The 13,693-nt window shown below is 48.1% G+C and overlaps 1 protein-coding gene and 1 long non-coding RNA gene across 2 annotated transcripts in view; one reads left to right on the top strand and one right to left on the bottom strand.

Moving 5' to 3' along the window:
• LOC311421985 (dual specificity testis-specific protein kinase 2-like) overlaps nucleotides 1-2,405 on the bottom strand; it is an 86,759-nt gene extending 84,354 nt beyond the window's left edge. The window contains exon 1 of the mRNA XM_084494574.1: nucleotides 2,342-2,405. The gene's annotated coding sequence lies outside the window, so the exon portion shown is untranslated. The remainder of the gene's footprint in view (nucleotides 1-2,341) is intronic.
• Nucleotides 1-13,693, top strand: part of LOC311421990 — a 130,929-nt gene that overhangs the window by 3,143 nt on the left and 114,093 nt on the right. The gene's annotated exons all lie outside the window — the stretch shown is intronic.

The raw sequence follows: 13,693 nt of genomic DNA, 5'->3' as shown, positions 1-13,693 counted from the left end.
AGCAGTTGCTATCAATGCTCAAAGTTGAAAGTGGCTTCAGAGACTTTGCTCTAAGCCAAAACCCCGTAGGCTTACTTTCCAGAAAAACAATCTACTGCTTTACATGAAGTTTTCATTACAAAATCTACCTTTAGAGAAGATGGAATATGCAAGACCTAAATGATAGAAATGACCCAGAAGTGTTTTCTTTAAAGGCCCAGAAGCCCTGATGTGTTAAACTCCAGCTGAATAAGGCTCCCAGCCTTCCAGATGAAAAACAGCTTCAGTGCTCAAAAGACACACAAGCAGCAAGTTTCTACATACAGAAAAAAGCAGGGAGGTGACAAAATAAAAAAAAAAAAAAAAAAAAATCACAGCTTCTGCCTCTTACCCTTGTCTCACAGGGGCTTCCCTATTTACACACCATGACCTCCAGGTAACTCCCATGTCAATTCCCAGGCACAGATGCATTGGGGTACAATCTAACAAGACTGAGCATGCTCCTGAAAGCTTTGCCAACTGGTGTTGAAAGGTGCTTTGATTGTGAGAGGACCTCCAGCTGCTGAACACAATGAGCTTACACATTGCTTTGGGACCCTCTGAAATGGCACAAAGTACAGATTGCATCACACCATAAGATCAGGGGGTTATTAACTTAAAGAGAAAATAGTAACAACATATCAACAGCAAGCATCAGCAGTGGGGCCTGCTGAGGGATTTATGGAACAAAGAGGACATTGCCTGGCAAGCCAGTGACGCAGAGTCACTGGAAACACAGCTGTACCTCATCACCATACACAACCTCCATGTCTGGCACAGGTAGCAAAGATCCTGCAAGAGCACCTCAGCAGAGTAAGACATGATGGAAAATGGACAAGGAAATACAATTTGGGTGCCCTCAGTGACTGAGCCCCAGCTCCAGCCAAACACAGTGAAGGGATGTGGGATGAGTGAACTGCAGGACCCTGTCAGGGTTCTCATTATTGCCTGATCTTTTTGATACTGGAAGGTCCATTTTGTGATTAACTGATATCCCAGTGCATCTCTCAGCCTCACTGCTCAGGTCCAGCTTGATTTTACCTTTTTTTTTTTTTTTTTTTTTTTGGTCTGGGGACAGTACACTGTAACGCTTACCTTGTGATTTATAATCATCCACATGCAGGTACATCTGCTTTGTTCACTTCAGCTCCAGCTGTCATTTGTTTAGCCCCTTGCAGGTTTGTGCTATGCTGTGACTGACCTTGCAAGATAACTGCAATCCATTCACAACACTCAGTGCTACCTTTTTATCATTTGTTTATCCCACACTTTTACCTACACTTTGCATGCAGGTTTTACATAGCCTCCAGTTCAGTTTCCCCTATAGAGTTACTCTTTTCTTAAGAAAAACAAGATGCATTTGGGATTGAAGCTGAGGCAGGATCCTCCAGGCCCAGAGTGTGCTCTCTCTTCAGTACTGTTTCTACACTGGAATTGCTGAACTTGTCAGAGAAATGGAAGAATGAGGCCCTGGGCATGTGGAAAGGAAAGGGCAGGGGAAGCAGGACCTTTTCTGCAAAGCACAGACCGGGCTGAAAACAGTTCTCCTTCAGCAAACCACTTTGAGCCAGAATTGTTCAAGCAACATCAGAAGCAAATTACTTGTTTGGACATGAGGAGAGGTGGAAAGGAGAAGCAGCCCAAAAGATTCATGCACAAGCACAAACTGTTTTCTTCCCCTCTCAGTATCTACTTCTTTACTGCAGTCTTCCAAAATGCTCACAGTCCTTCTCTAAATTAAAACCATAGACACCGTTAGAGACACTGTTCTCTGCAGACCAACAAGCAGGTCCCAGGAGCAGCAGCAGCAGCTGGAAGATCACCCAGCTTTGCCCCATCCTCAGCTCAGGATCAGCTCAGGCTTGAGGACCCTCTGAACTGCTCATCTCCCTAGGCTGCTCCTCCTCACTACTACCCTCCTACACGGCTCTCCCCCATCCCCTGTCCAACTCAGCCTCACCACTCAGGCCTGTAGGATTAAGTCAGGATCTTGTGACTAAAACCAGGTCAGCCTCCTTCCCTTGAACCCATCTGGGCTTAATTGACAAAAGCGTACCCTCACAGCTTTTTCAAGGGCTGCTGGAGGCAGCTGCCCGGTGATGCACCGGCGGGGCTGCCGTGCTCTGCTCCCACCGTTCCCGCTCCCTTAAACTCTCGCTAGCAAAGAGAAAGTCAGGGGGTGCTTCAGTAGCTGCGGAGAGCGGGGCTGCCGCAGGCTGAGCTGCCCCGTGCCCCAGAGGCCCGCTCTGAGGCACCAGGAGCTTCCCGGCAGCAGGCGCCGGCCGAGGCTCGGGGAGCGGTGGGGTGCACGGCGCGGACTCACCTGCTCCTGCTGGGACCCGCCGGGCCGCCCTCCCCCCAGAGGCCTTCGGCTCGGCTCAGCCCCCGCGGCACCGGCGTGAACCCGCGCGGCGCGGCCCCGCCCCTCGCGCCGTGCACTGCCCCCCCTTGCGCCGCGCCCCCCAGGGAAGGCCTAACGCCGCCGGCAGCCCCCGCCAGGCTCCTCGCAGGTGCCGCGGCCCTTCCCTGGGCGGCAGCCCTCCAGCCGGGCCCGCGCCCGTCGTTGGCCCCGAGCACAGCCACCGTCCAGCATCGGCAGCGCGCATACCCAGCTTACGGTTCTCCCATACCCCACCTCTTTCGCGAAGCACAGTGAGGGTGCCCCCTCCTGGTCAAGAATTTCCGCCCCAGCCCGTGGTGGGGCTGTGGTTTACAGAGTAGGCTCCTGCCCCGGACAGCACCCCGGGGACCAGGTGCTCACTTGTGGCCAGTGCTGAGAGCTGCTCAGAGCAAAGGCCACTCAAATTCCAGACATGCCACGTGTGGACATGTCTATCTCATATGAACACCATTGTTAGACTCTGAACTTATTAATGGAGACAGATTCCTGCACCAGGGCTTTGCAGTACTTGCATGAAGCTGGAAGAGTTTGTGCACCCCCAGACTGAGGTCTATTTCTATTGCTATTTCTGTCTCTGACTACAGGCCAAATCTTCCAAAATCTCCAGTGGCTCAGGCTCCTTGTCCAGCTGGTGCCAGCCCTGTCTCATCACTGCCAGGACAAAGGTCGAGGGCAGCTGTGCAGCACCCCTCACCAAGGGCTCCAACTATCCACCTGCATGAGCAGGGTGACCTCCTCACTTGTGCAATGGACACCACTGTGTTTCTCCACTGATACAAATGCTGCTGTGACATGGGGTGAGGATGCCCTGCAGACTTCAGCAAGCGCCAGTATAAGAGCTCCCAGGAGTCATTTAGGTCACCTGATGAGGATAAGACAACCAAAAATATGTGTTGTACGTAAGAGGGAGACAGCTGTGACTGGAGAGACACAGCTGATGACAAGAGAGGCTGGGCAGCCATGGCCAGAAACATAAACGCCATCCTATTGACTCCAGTATGCTCCAGAGCAGGATGATGCTCTCAGGACAGAAACATGCTTAGCCCTCCACAGTGCTCCTGTCTTGGCCTCCGTCCCACCCAACAGCAGGGACTGGGGAGGGACACAAGCAAGGAGGGCCACAAGAAGTCCCTGCCCTCCCCTCTACCACTGCCAGCTCCCAGGGGATGCTCCACACTGTTGCAACCGGAGGCACATGGAGTCAGAAGCACCATTTATCCCAGGGAGTGATCCGTGGTGCAAGGGGGAGCACATGGAGCAGTCATGCTGGCTGTCATGGGCAAGAGTCCTTAAATCCTGTCTTCAGAGGGATTAACCAGCCATGGTGGTTTCCTCACAAGCAAATGAAGTCAGGTGGAGCAAAGACAACTGGTTAGATATGGCAGGTACTTCATTTTAGGGGTATCGCAGAGCTTCTTCCTCTGAAGCACCACAGGACACCCTCAATACAATGACAATGCTGGAACAGCACACTGACATGTGGAGAGGAACATATACCTGCTGTCTTCAAGAGAGTTTTGTGCAGATCTCCCCAAGCCCCAGACATGATGCCTTGAAGCCCCTCCTACTTCCATATGATGACCCTCAACAAGAAAAGCAACAGAAATCTTTTCTCTCCAGAGTGCTGCATGGCTGTCCAGGAGCCCACAGTGGAGCAGGTGGATGTGGCCTGGAGGAGGATGTGATCCATGGAGAGCCCCTGCAGAAGCAGGACCCAGGCTGGAGCTGCAGCCTGTGGAGAGGAGCCCACACAGGAGCAGGGGGTCTGAGGGGAGCTGCTGCCCATGGGGGACTCGTGCTGAAGCAGTTTGCTCCTGACAGAGGGACCCCATGGTACAGACCCATATTGGAGCAGTTATTGAAGAGCTGCTGACTGTGGGAAGACCACACAAGATCAGTTTGGAAAGGACAGCATCCCATGGGAGGGATCCCATGTTGGAGCAAGGGAAGAGTCACTGTGAAGGAGCAGCAAAGTTGAAGCATTAGGGACTGACCACAGCCCCCATTCCCCTGTGCCGCTTAGGGAGGAGGATGTATAAGAAGGTGGATGGAGGGGAGGGTGTTTTTGTGTTGGTTTTTGTTTGTTTGTTTGTTTGTTTTGTAATTTTGTTTTGTTTTGTTTTAGTTTCTCACTGCTCTAGCTTGTTAGAAATACGTAATAAGTTACATTAATCTCCCTATGTTGAGTCTGTTTTGCCTGTGACAATTGTTGAGTGATCTCCCTATTCTTATCTCAGCCCTTGAGCCCTTTCCATTGCATTTTCTCCTTCTTTTCCTTTAAGGAGGGGGAGTGAGAGAATGGTTGTGGTGGAGCTCAGCTGCCCGGCTGGGTAAAACTGCCACACCTGGACGGTTGTCAAGGATGTTCTTTTCTGTGTGCTTGCTGTCACTGAAGTAACTAAGGAAAGGTCGAAAGGTGTCACTGGAGGTGTTGAGAAGACTCTCATCTGAAGCCCAGTCTGGTCCCTTAGTTGATGGTCACCAAGTGGTTCTGGGGATTTCCATGCCAGCTAGCAGTCATACTACCTCATTGGGAACACTTCAGGTGACAGCTGCCTGTCCTCCACACTGGAGATCTTTGCAAGTGGATGTTGAAAGATCATTTGACAGAACCACAGGTGTGACAGCCACAGCCAGGATTTGGTCCCAAAGCATCAGCCTAAAAAGGAGCCTCTGGCAGGTACAAAAAAGCACTAATGGAAAAGTTCCAACATATAGAAAAACCCTCTGCCGAGGACAGACAGAGGTGCCCTGGTGTGCCAGAGAATGGAGGGCCACTTTGCCCCTGAGTAAGGAAGCCCTGGGAACTCCAGCTGGGCCTGCAGCAGGGTAACAGAGGGAAAGAAGGACTTGAGATGTCTAAGCACATGCCTTTTTTGGACCCAAACTCTCCAGAGCACAGCCCCACATCACTCTGCAGGTTAGTTCCATGTAAGATATTTGTTCCCTTTATGCTCCTTGGGGGGCTTCTTCTAGAAATAAGACTTGTGAAATCATACTGCATCTGCCTGTTTGTCCCATCCCAGACAATCTGGGGGCTCATTTGCCATTTCAGCCACATTTAACAGAAGGCTCAAGACCTCAGAAGTGCTTGGTTTGGTGAAAACAAGCAGCACATGGGGAAGTGAGACCATTCTTGTGCTCCCAGTGTAGGAGGTGCTGCAGCATGAATTCACCCCATCACAGACATTACAGAATCCGCATCCCAGAGTAACTGCCTTGAAATCTAGCAGTAGGAAAGGCTCTGGTAGGAGCCTGCCCCTTCTCAGACACTAAAAACAGCACTGCAGAGTACCCAACTGGAAGAAGCCCTTACAGGAAGTACCTAGTCAGCACAGTGACTGTTCACATCTGCTAAAACATCTGCTGCAGCTCCTCTTGCCAACATGGAACAACCAGATCATTGACAGCTGAGTAGAACACCATGGAACTCTGGATTCTGCCATAAGGGGGAAGTTTATAGCTTGAGAAATTGTGTGCAGAGGCTCTTCTCATACCTCAGAGGAGGAAAACCATGGCCATGTGTCACCCTGCAGGGCACTATGGCTTACACTGGTGCTTTATGCAAGCCTGAGGTTCCCATTGAGCCCATGTCCCACAACAAGGCATAAACCTCCCACAAGCACACTGCACAGCTGCATTGGGCTACACATACCTATGTGAGCAGCTGCCTCCAGGACCTTGTCCTTGAACATCCTGAAGGGCTGACAAAATCACTGCCTGTTAGCCTGAGCAGAGATAGGCATGTTTTCCCTTGGCACATCCCCAGGCTGCATGATCTGCTGCACACTGCACAGAGGTGGGAGAGGGCTCCAGCGGGCAGTGGCATGTACAGGGAGACCCCAGCCTCTCCTCTTCTGCCTGCAAAGTGCAATGCTCACTGATTGCTCTGTGCTGTGAGCCAATCATGGCAGAAATAAAATCTCAGTCACCACAGAGTCACAGCATGGCTGAGGCTGGAAGGGACTTCCAGATCCATCCAATCCAATTCATACTCAATCTGAGCCACCCAGAGCAGTTTGCCCATGATCACATCCAGGTGGCTTTTAAAGATCTCCAATGAGGGAGACTCCACAAGCTGTCTGGGCAACTGGATCCAGTGCTCCATCACCTGAACAGTAAAGAAGCGCTTCCCAGTGTTCAGACAGAATCTCGTTTAGATGGCACTATCACCCCACTCACTGCTGCTCACAGGCAAGTCCACATTTTTTGGCTTATGCAAATCACCCTTAGCCCCAAAAAGACTGCACTCTCCTGTGAAACACAACAGCCAAGTGGAGCCTCACTCCAGATGAGGCTTTAGGGCACTTATTGCAGGGTGAATTTGGAGCAATGGACACCTGCCAGAGCAGCAGACTGCTCAGGTTAATAAAAGACAACAATGAAAGTACAATTTTTGGTGGACAAAGCGCATCACCAGCACTTTCACCAGGCTGCACAGCAGCCAAGCTCTTCTTCCAGCTTGTGCTCACTCCTGCCCGCAGTGTGGAGCTGCGGGTCCTAGCAGCAGCCTAGTCACCAAGTGCCACTAGCAGATTTGATTGACCCCAAAGCACCTGTTACAGTCTCTCCCAAGGCAGTGGTGTCCAGAGTCATGACCTGCACAAGCGTAGTACTGGTAAATGCAGCAGTGACTGACAGACACAGCCTTGTGCGCCTGGACTTGGCTCCGTGGGATCCAGTCCCTCAGCTCTCCTGCAGCAGTACACACCACTGTGGCAGTTCAGCCACATTGCTCCTCAGCTGTCAGCCTTGTCAAGGTCACCGTGCTTCTAAACCTGACCTCCAAAGCATCTTATAAGGAGATCAGTGCAGTAACATCACTTTGCCCAATCCACACTTTCTGCGCTGGCAAGCCTGTACATGAACTGATGTTCGCACAGTTCATGTATACACTCTTACAGGAAGTATCTAGTCAACACAGTGACTGTTCACATCTGCCAAAACATCTGCTGCAGCTCCTCTTGCCAATATGGAACATGTTGCCTTCTTGCCAACATGGAACATGTATTGCCTTCTGTACCCTACACTCACCAGCATATCACACAGCTCTATTTGCTGTGCTTCCTAAGGACCTGGTTTCCTTGCATTTCCAGTCCTGCAGTGCTCAACAAAGCAGCAGCTAGCATAGCCTTGGAAGTGTACACTCAGAGCTCCACAGGGACACAAGCAGCAAGAAACAAGATCAAACTTCTCTGCCAACCACCAGGCCAAAAAAAAAATAAATGATTAGGTCAGCTGAAATAAAAGGGCCTGCAGAATCAGGAAAGGTATATTAGCAAAGAGCATGCTCTCTTCCAGAGCATTAGGATTCACAGTCTGCATCTGACATGCAGGTCCCTGTCCAGCTCCTAGCTGGGGCAAGCAGGATCTGCCAGAGCAGCAACCTCTGCAGCAGCATCTCTCAGCCAGACACCTCAGTCTTCTGCATCACATCATCCGCTGCATGACTGCCGCCATCACTCACCCTGAGTGGACACACACCCTGCATGCTAACAGATCTGCCTCACAGTATTTTCCAAGGCTACATCACTTCTTCAATCCAGACCCCACCAGAAAGCACAGCCATACACCCTCCACACTTCCACTGTTCCTTCCCTCTGCCTTGTGCTGGCACAAACCTCTATGTAGACTGTGTTTTGAACCAGACCTGAAAACTGATCCCTCAGAAGATTAATTCAATGGGAGGAATGAGAAAATATTTTTCAGCTGGCTCAGCTCTCTGGTCCTGCTTATTACCCAGATGCACAAACCTGTGCATGGGATTGAACCCAGCAAGCATCAGAATATGAACAGGATGCCCCTTCTCCAGATCAAACCTGAACAAACACAAGGTCAGGTAACCTCAGCCTTGCTGCAACTATGGGACCCGCTTCCCACCTCTGCTGTAAGAATATTGTGTCCCCCTTTTTGAATCTTTGACCACCTCCTCCAGTATTTTTTCCACTTGTGCCACAAGCTGAAGTATAGGGACCTTTTCCAAAATAAAGACTGCACTTTTTGTTCCACAGGATGCTCCAGGATGCTGGCTGAAAGCAGGGGAAAGGATGCAGTATTCAAATACACTATATCCTCAATCTCAGCAAGACTAATCCAAGCTAGTGTTCCCTGCTGTCAGCAGCAAGCAGACACAAAATTGCAGACTGGTTGAAGCACCTCAGGTCCATGTGATCCAACCTCCTGCTCACACAGGGCTGTTTGCCCAAGACCATGTCTAGATGGGTTTTGAATATATCCAAGGATGGAAGAAGCTCCACAATGTCTCTGTGCAACCTGTGACAGTGTTCTGTTACCCACACATAAGTGTCCCCTGATCTTCCCAGCGGGTCCTGCGGTCCGGCAGAGAGGTTGTCCCATCTAGGTCGCCAAATTGATTCAAAGATCGAAGCCGAAATTCCTTTAAGTGGTATATTCTTTATTGCAGCGCTGGATGCACGGGGGATCTCTCCACCTATCGTGCATACCTAAAGCGGAAAGCAGTCTTGAATTTATACAATCAATCTATCAATATTCTACAAGCGCCTATACATATTCATTACCTATCCCCGCCTTCCCTCGCTTCTCATGCTAATTAGCCTTTTGGCACCTTGCGCCTGCGCAGAGCCTCCCAAGAATTGTGGGCAGGGGTCTTTGGGACGTGGGCAGGGGTCTTTGGGAGGAAGACCCCGAGTCTTCCTCACAGTGGACTTTTCACCTTTGGTCAGGAATCTGCTGAATTGGCATGTTTCTTAATTGCAAGAGCTGGTTGTTGCTAATTCTCCCGTTTGTTGTATCTTTATAATGAATTGCAATGTCCAGTTTTGAGATTTATAGTCCTTACGTTTGTTTCTCTGTCCGTCTGCCGCTTCCTTATCATGAGTTCCAGTGTCTTGTTTCGAGATATACAGTCCATGTCTGGGGATTGTCCTTGCCTCCCCAATGCCTCCCCAATACCTCCTTAATCAGATGGAACCTTTTATGTTCCCACTGGTGCCCGCTGCCTCTTGGCACTGGGCACCACTGAAAAGAGCCTGCCTCTTGGCACCCTGCTGTCCTGGCTTTGGTTGGGATAGAGTTAATTTTCTTCATAGAGGCTTGTATGATGCTGTGTTTTGTATTTTCAATGAAAACAGTGCTGATAACACAATGTATTCAGTTGTTGCTGAGCGGTGCTTTCACAGTCAAAGACTCTTCTATTTCTTGTGCTGCCCTGCCAGTGAGGAGGCTAGGAATGCACAAGGTTTGGGGGGGGACACAGCCAGCACAGTTGGCCCAAGCTGGCCAAAGCAATATTCCATACCATATGGTTTCATGATCAGCAATGAAAGCTGGGGTAAAAGAGGATGGGGAGAGGGTGTATTCAAGGCAATGGCATTTGCCTTCCCAAGAAACCTTGATGAGCCCTTCTTTATAGGAATTGGTTGAACACCTGCCTGCCAATGGAAAGCAGCATATGAATTCCTTGTTTTGCTTTGCTTGCACATGTGACTTTTGCTTTACCTAGTAAACTGTCTTTATCTCAACCCATAAGTTCTCACACTTTTACCTTGCTGATTCTCTCCCCTATCCCACGTGGGGAGAGCGAGCAAGTGGCTGTGTGGTGCTGAGCTGCCTGGTGGAACTAAACCACCATACCTCCCTTCAGGTATTTGTACACATAAATAAGATTCCCTCTGAGTCTTCTCTTCCTCAGGCTGAGCAGTCAGAGGAACATGGGGAAGGCAAGTCAGGCAGAGCTAACAAGAACCACTGCAGTTTGACAGTTCAAGGAGGCTACACTAACATTTGGCCATGTTGGTGAGACATTGTCAGCTCTCCATCTTAGTCATGCCTCACTAGGGCATGCGCAGTGCACCCAACAGCTCTGCTGTTTCCCCACAAAGCCCCTGGGCTAAGCTGCAATGCAGGCATGCTGAGCATCTGAAAGTATTTGATCATAAAAGCATTCTTGGATTATTATTTTTTAATAAAGGAAGACAGACATCCTACTTCCTCCAAAGAGGAAATCTGAAATTGTGCAATTACTATGTGCAGAACTGTTTATATCTGACTATATGCTCAGACCCTCTTCCTATTTTCAACTGGTTTGAACATCCTACTTCAGTACAGGTTTGAACACCTCACTTCAGTACTGACAGCTAGGACCAAAGGACCTTTACACCATCCATTCTTTAGCTGACAACAGAAATCAATCCACAGAAAGACAATGCAGTACCACAGATTATTGGCGAAAGACATGCTGCTCAGCTCGGACGGGAAAAATATCTAATCTCTCCACTTTCACAGAACAGGAACTTAGAAATAATTAATCTGCAGCAGACAGAGGAAGGATTTACATAATTTTAAATGAATAGACAAAATAAAAATAGAGGCTTCTAAGAATACAGAACTGTGGTGCTTGGGTCAAGAGGTCTTTTCACATCTCCCCTGCAGTTTTATCCCACTGTTTGTCTTCTGAGGCCAACGACCTCACCAAGGGATACCTGAAGGGGATTCTCCAGCTGGACCTGGTAATCTGAAAGTAACACTACAGAGAGACTTTCCTTTTCATTTTATTATTTTTGACTGAGTTCAGTATTATTGACAGGAGAGAGACAAAAATAGATTATTTCTTTCTCTTTTCAGATCTTGGAAATCCTTTGGCTCTTTATACATCCACAAGCAAGTATTTTCATTTCTGAACCCATTATTCTATTAGAACAGTAGACTATACTACACAAAAGGCATTAGAGGAGAAAAAAAAATTACCCTAGGAGTCTTTGCCCTCATCACCTCACAATTTCCCCAAACTCTTCATAAAGCTCAGCAAAGAGAATAATTACTTTCTTCTTCCTTTCCCTGGATGACACACCTCACAGACATTTATTGTTGCCTAATGCTGCAAAGCTCTTTGGGACAGAATTTAGCTAAGCAGTAGTCTTAAAAATAAATCTTAATCCTGCTGTACAGCACAGCCTTCACCCTGAACCCACAAAGAACCTGCTCAAAGGACCATTTCCAGCCATTCCTCTCCACTGCAAAAGCAAACAATTTCCTGCTAATGTATTTAGCTTTCTTTGTAACAGTTCGCATTTTAAATTAAGACAAATGTGAAGAATGCCCAGTGGTCTACGAAATGGAAAAGACTCCATGTCAAATTCTTCTCCTTTATAAAGAGGTTGGAAGAAAGTTGTTTGAACCACATCTTTTGCAGAAATCCAAATTCTCTGGACCATTGTTCCCAACAGGTTTAAAGACAATAGCCCAATGTAATCAGAGATTTCAAAATCTTAAAATGAAAGTTTACTAAAAGCACAAACCCTGGAATGCAGGAAATTAATCAGAAAATAAAGTAATTGAAATATTGCTCAGAACGCCCCTCAGTATCATATTTTAATTCTATTAAATTCATAAAGCATAACACAGTTTAAGTTGCAATACACTGCAACCCACTTTTTCAATCAAATGTCCAGTCTGTCAAAGGTAAGTTGAACTTGTGCAAGTTTTGGAGAAGTGGCCAGGATCTCTTCATGCTTGCTCAGGCAGGAACTCAAGTATGAACTCAGCAGTAGAAAAGCCCCTTTCTCATCTGTTCACTCACCACCTGAGGTTCTCTTAACATGTCAAGACAGGCTTCATTTAACTTGAGCCTTGTCTTGTGACGACCTGAACCAGACCAATCTTGTATACTGTGGTTGCCAATATGTGGCTGCAGATGTTAACAGTAGACATGAAAAATCTACCAGTTTTGTAGTTTCCCACCTGTGACCACATCTTTTGGATCTTCTTCTCATAACAGCTCCTTTGGTCTTCAGTAAGCTAAAACTCTTCTATAAAATAAACTTCCACAACATTCACAGACATCTTGTAAAGTGTTTGCCACATCTTAAATAAGCTGACAAAATCCAGTAGCCTCCATCACCAGATGCTTCTTCCTATCTTCATACACTCTTCCTATTGGTCCTTTGGGGTAAAACTAAGCCCTTATTTATTTACTGGTATGTTCATACAGCACTCAACATAACAAGATTGAGCTAGATCACAGGTACTGCTGGGTTTACTTACAGATATACTAATAGGTCCAGCCCTACCCACTTTGCAACACAACTTTATCCATTACACCTATCTCCAAGGGCATGCTGGCCTGATCGAAATCCTCTTGGACCTCTATCTGGAACCAAAAACCTACAGAAATCACCCATTAAATGACTTTAATGGCTGTTTTGAGAGCTCCTCCTGAGTTGTTGTCAGAACAGGGTACATGCTCCCTCCCCTCACCACAGAGCCACCACTGTATCACCACCACAGTGACATTCTCTGATCCTGTCACACACTTACAGGCTCCTGCCAAGAGTGAGGGGTATCATTCACACCTCTTCCCATCTGCTACTCCTTCACTCACCACTCCTCATCTGACTGGTAGATGTGAGCGAAAGCCTACCATGGTTCCTGGCCCTTGCCCTGAGTGCCTCCTGCACTGTTACAACTTTTTTTTTCCCCTCTCACCTCCAAGCACTATACAGCCCAGTTGCCATGTGCTCTGTGTGAAGGCAGGACTGAGCTTTTAGCCCTGCCCATCTCCTCCTTCTCATGCAAAGGCATCAAAGAGCAGGCATTAGGTGTTATTATTCTTCCTGCAAATGAAGCACTGATCCTACACCACAATGTGAATGCTACAAATGTAGGAAGAGCAGAAGACAGTGGAGAGGCTGGTTTGTGTTATAAATTGCCCCCTTAATTAATTTTCAGAGAGCATTAACCAATTCAGAGAGTATTAATCATAGAAAGGAATTTATTGAGTAAGCCAACAGCAAGCAAAACAGCGCTGGGCAGCCGGGGAGTCTCAGCTCCGCCAACAGTGCACGCCTCACCCCCACCAGGGTCCCTTTTTATATCTTGGTAATTCCAGGATTACGCAGCACATCCTGGTATGTTCTGCGACTGCGCACACTGTTGCTAGGGGGTCGTCTCTGTCCCTCTGGTGGTCGTGAAGATGAAGGCCGTAGTCTTCCTCGGCGTTGTGGTTCAATTTCTTTTTCTACTTGGTCATGTTGGCCCAGCATGAGACAGGAAGGCAAGATGTTGATACACTAGTTTAGCAACTTATCAGGAGATGGTTACATGAGCTTTGCAGCAGTGTCTTTGAACAAAAGAGGCAACTGAGATGCAGAAGGAGAGAAGGGGAGGAAGTTCTCTTTTTTGTTACATTAAGCAAAAGAATTTTCATAGTGTCTAGCCAAGCATTATACAGCTCCTTACTTCAGCAGGGAGCTTTCACAACTCCCGCTCCTCAAAAAGAACTCCTTGTTTTTATAA

Source organism: Aythya ferina (genome assembly GCF_964211825.1).
Source record: "Aythya ferina genome assembly, chromosome: 20".
In the NCBI taxonomy this organism is placed as follows: Eukaryota; Metazoa; Chordata; class Aves; order Anseriformes; family Anatidae; genus Aythya; species Aythya ferina.
Note: the sequence above shows the minus strand (reverse complement) of the source record. Positions and strands in the feature narration are given on the sequence as shown.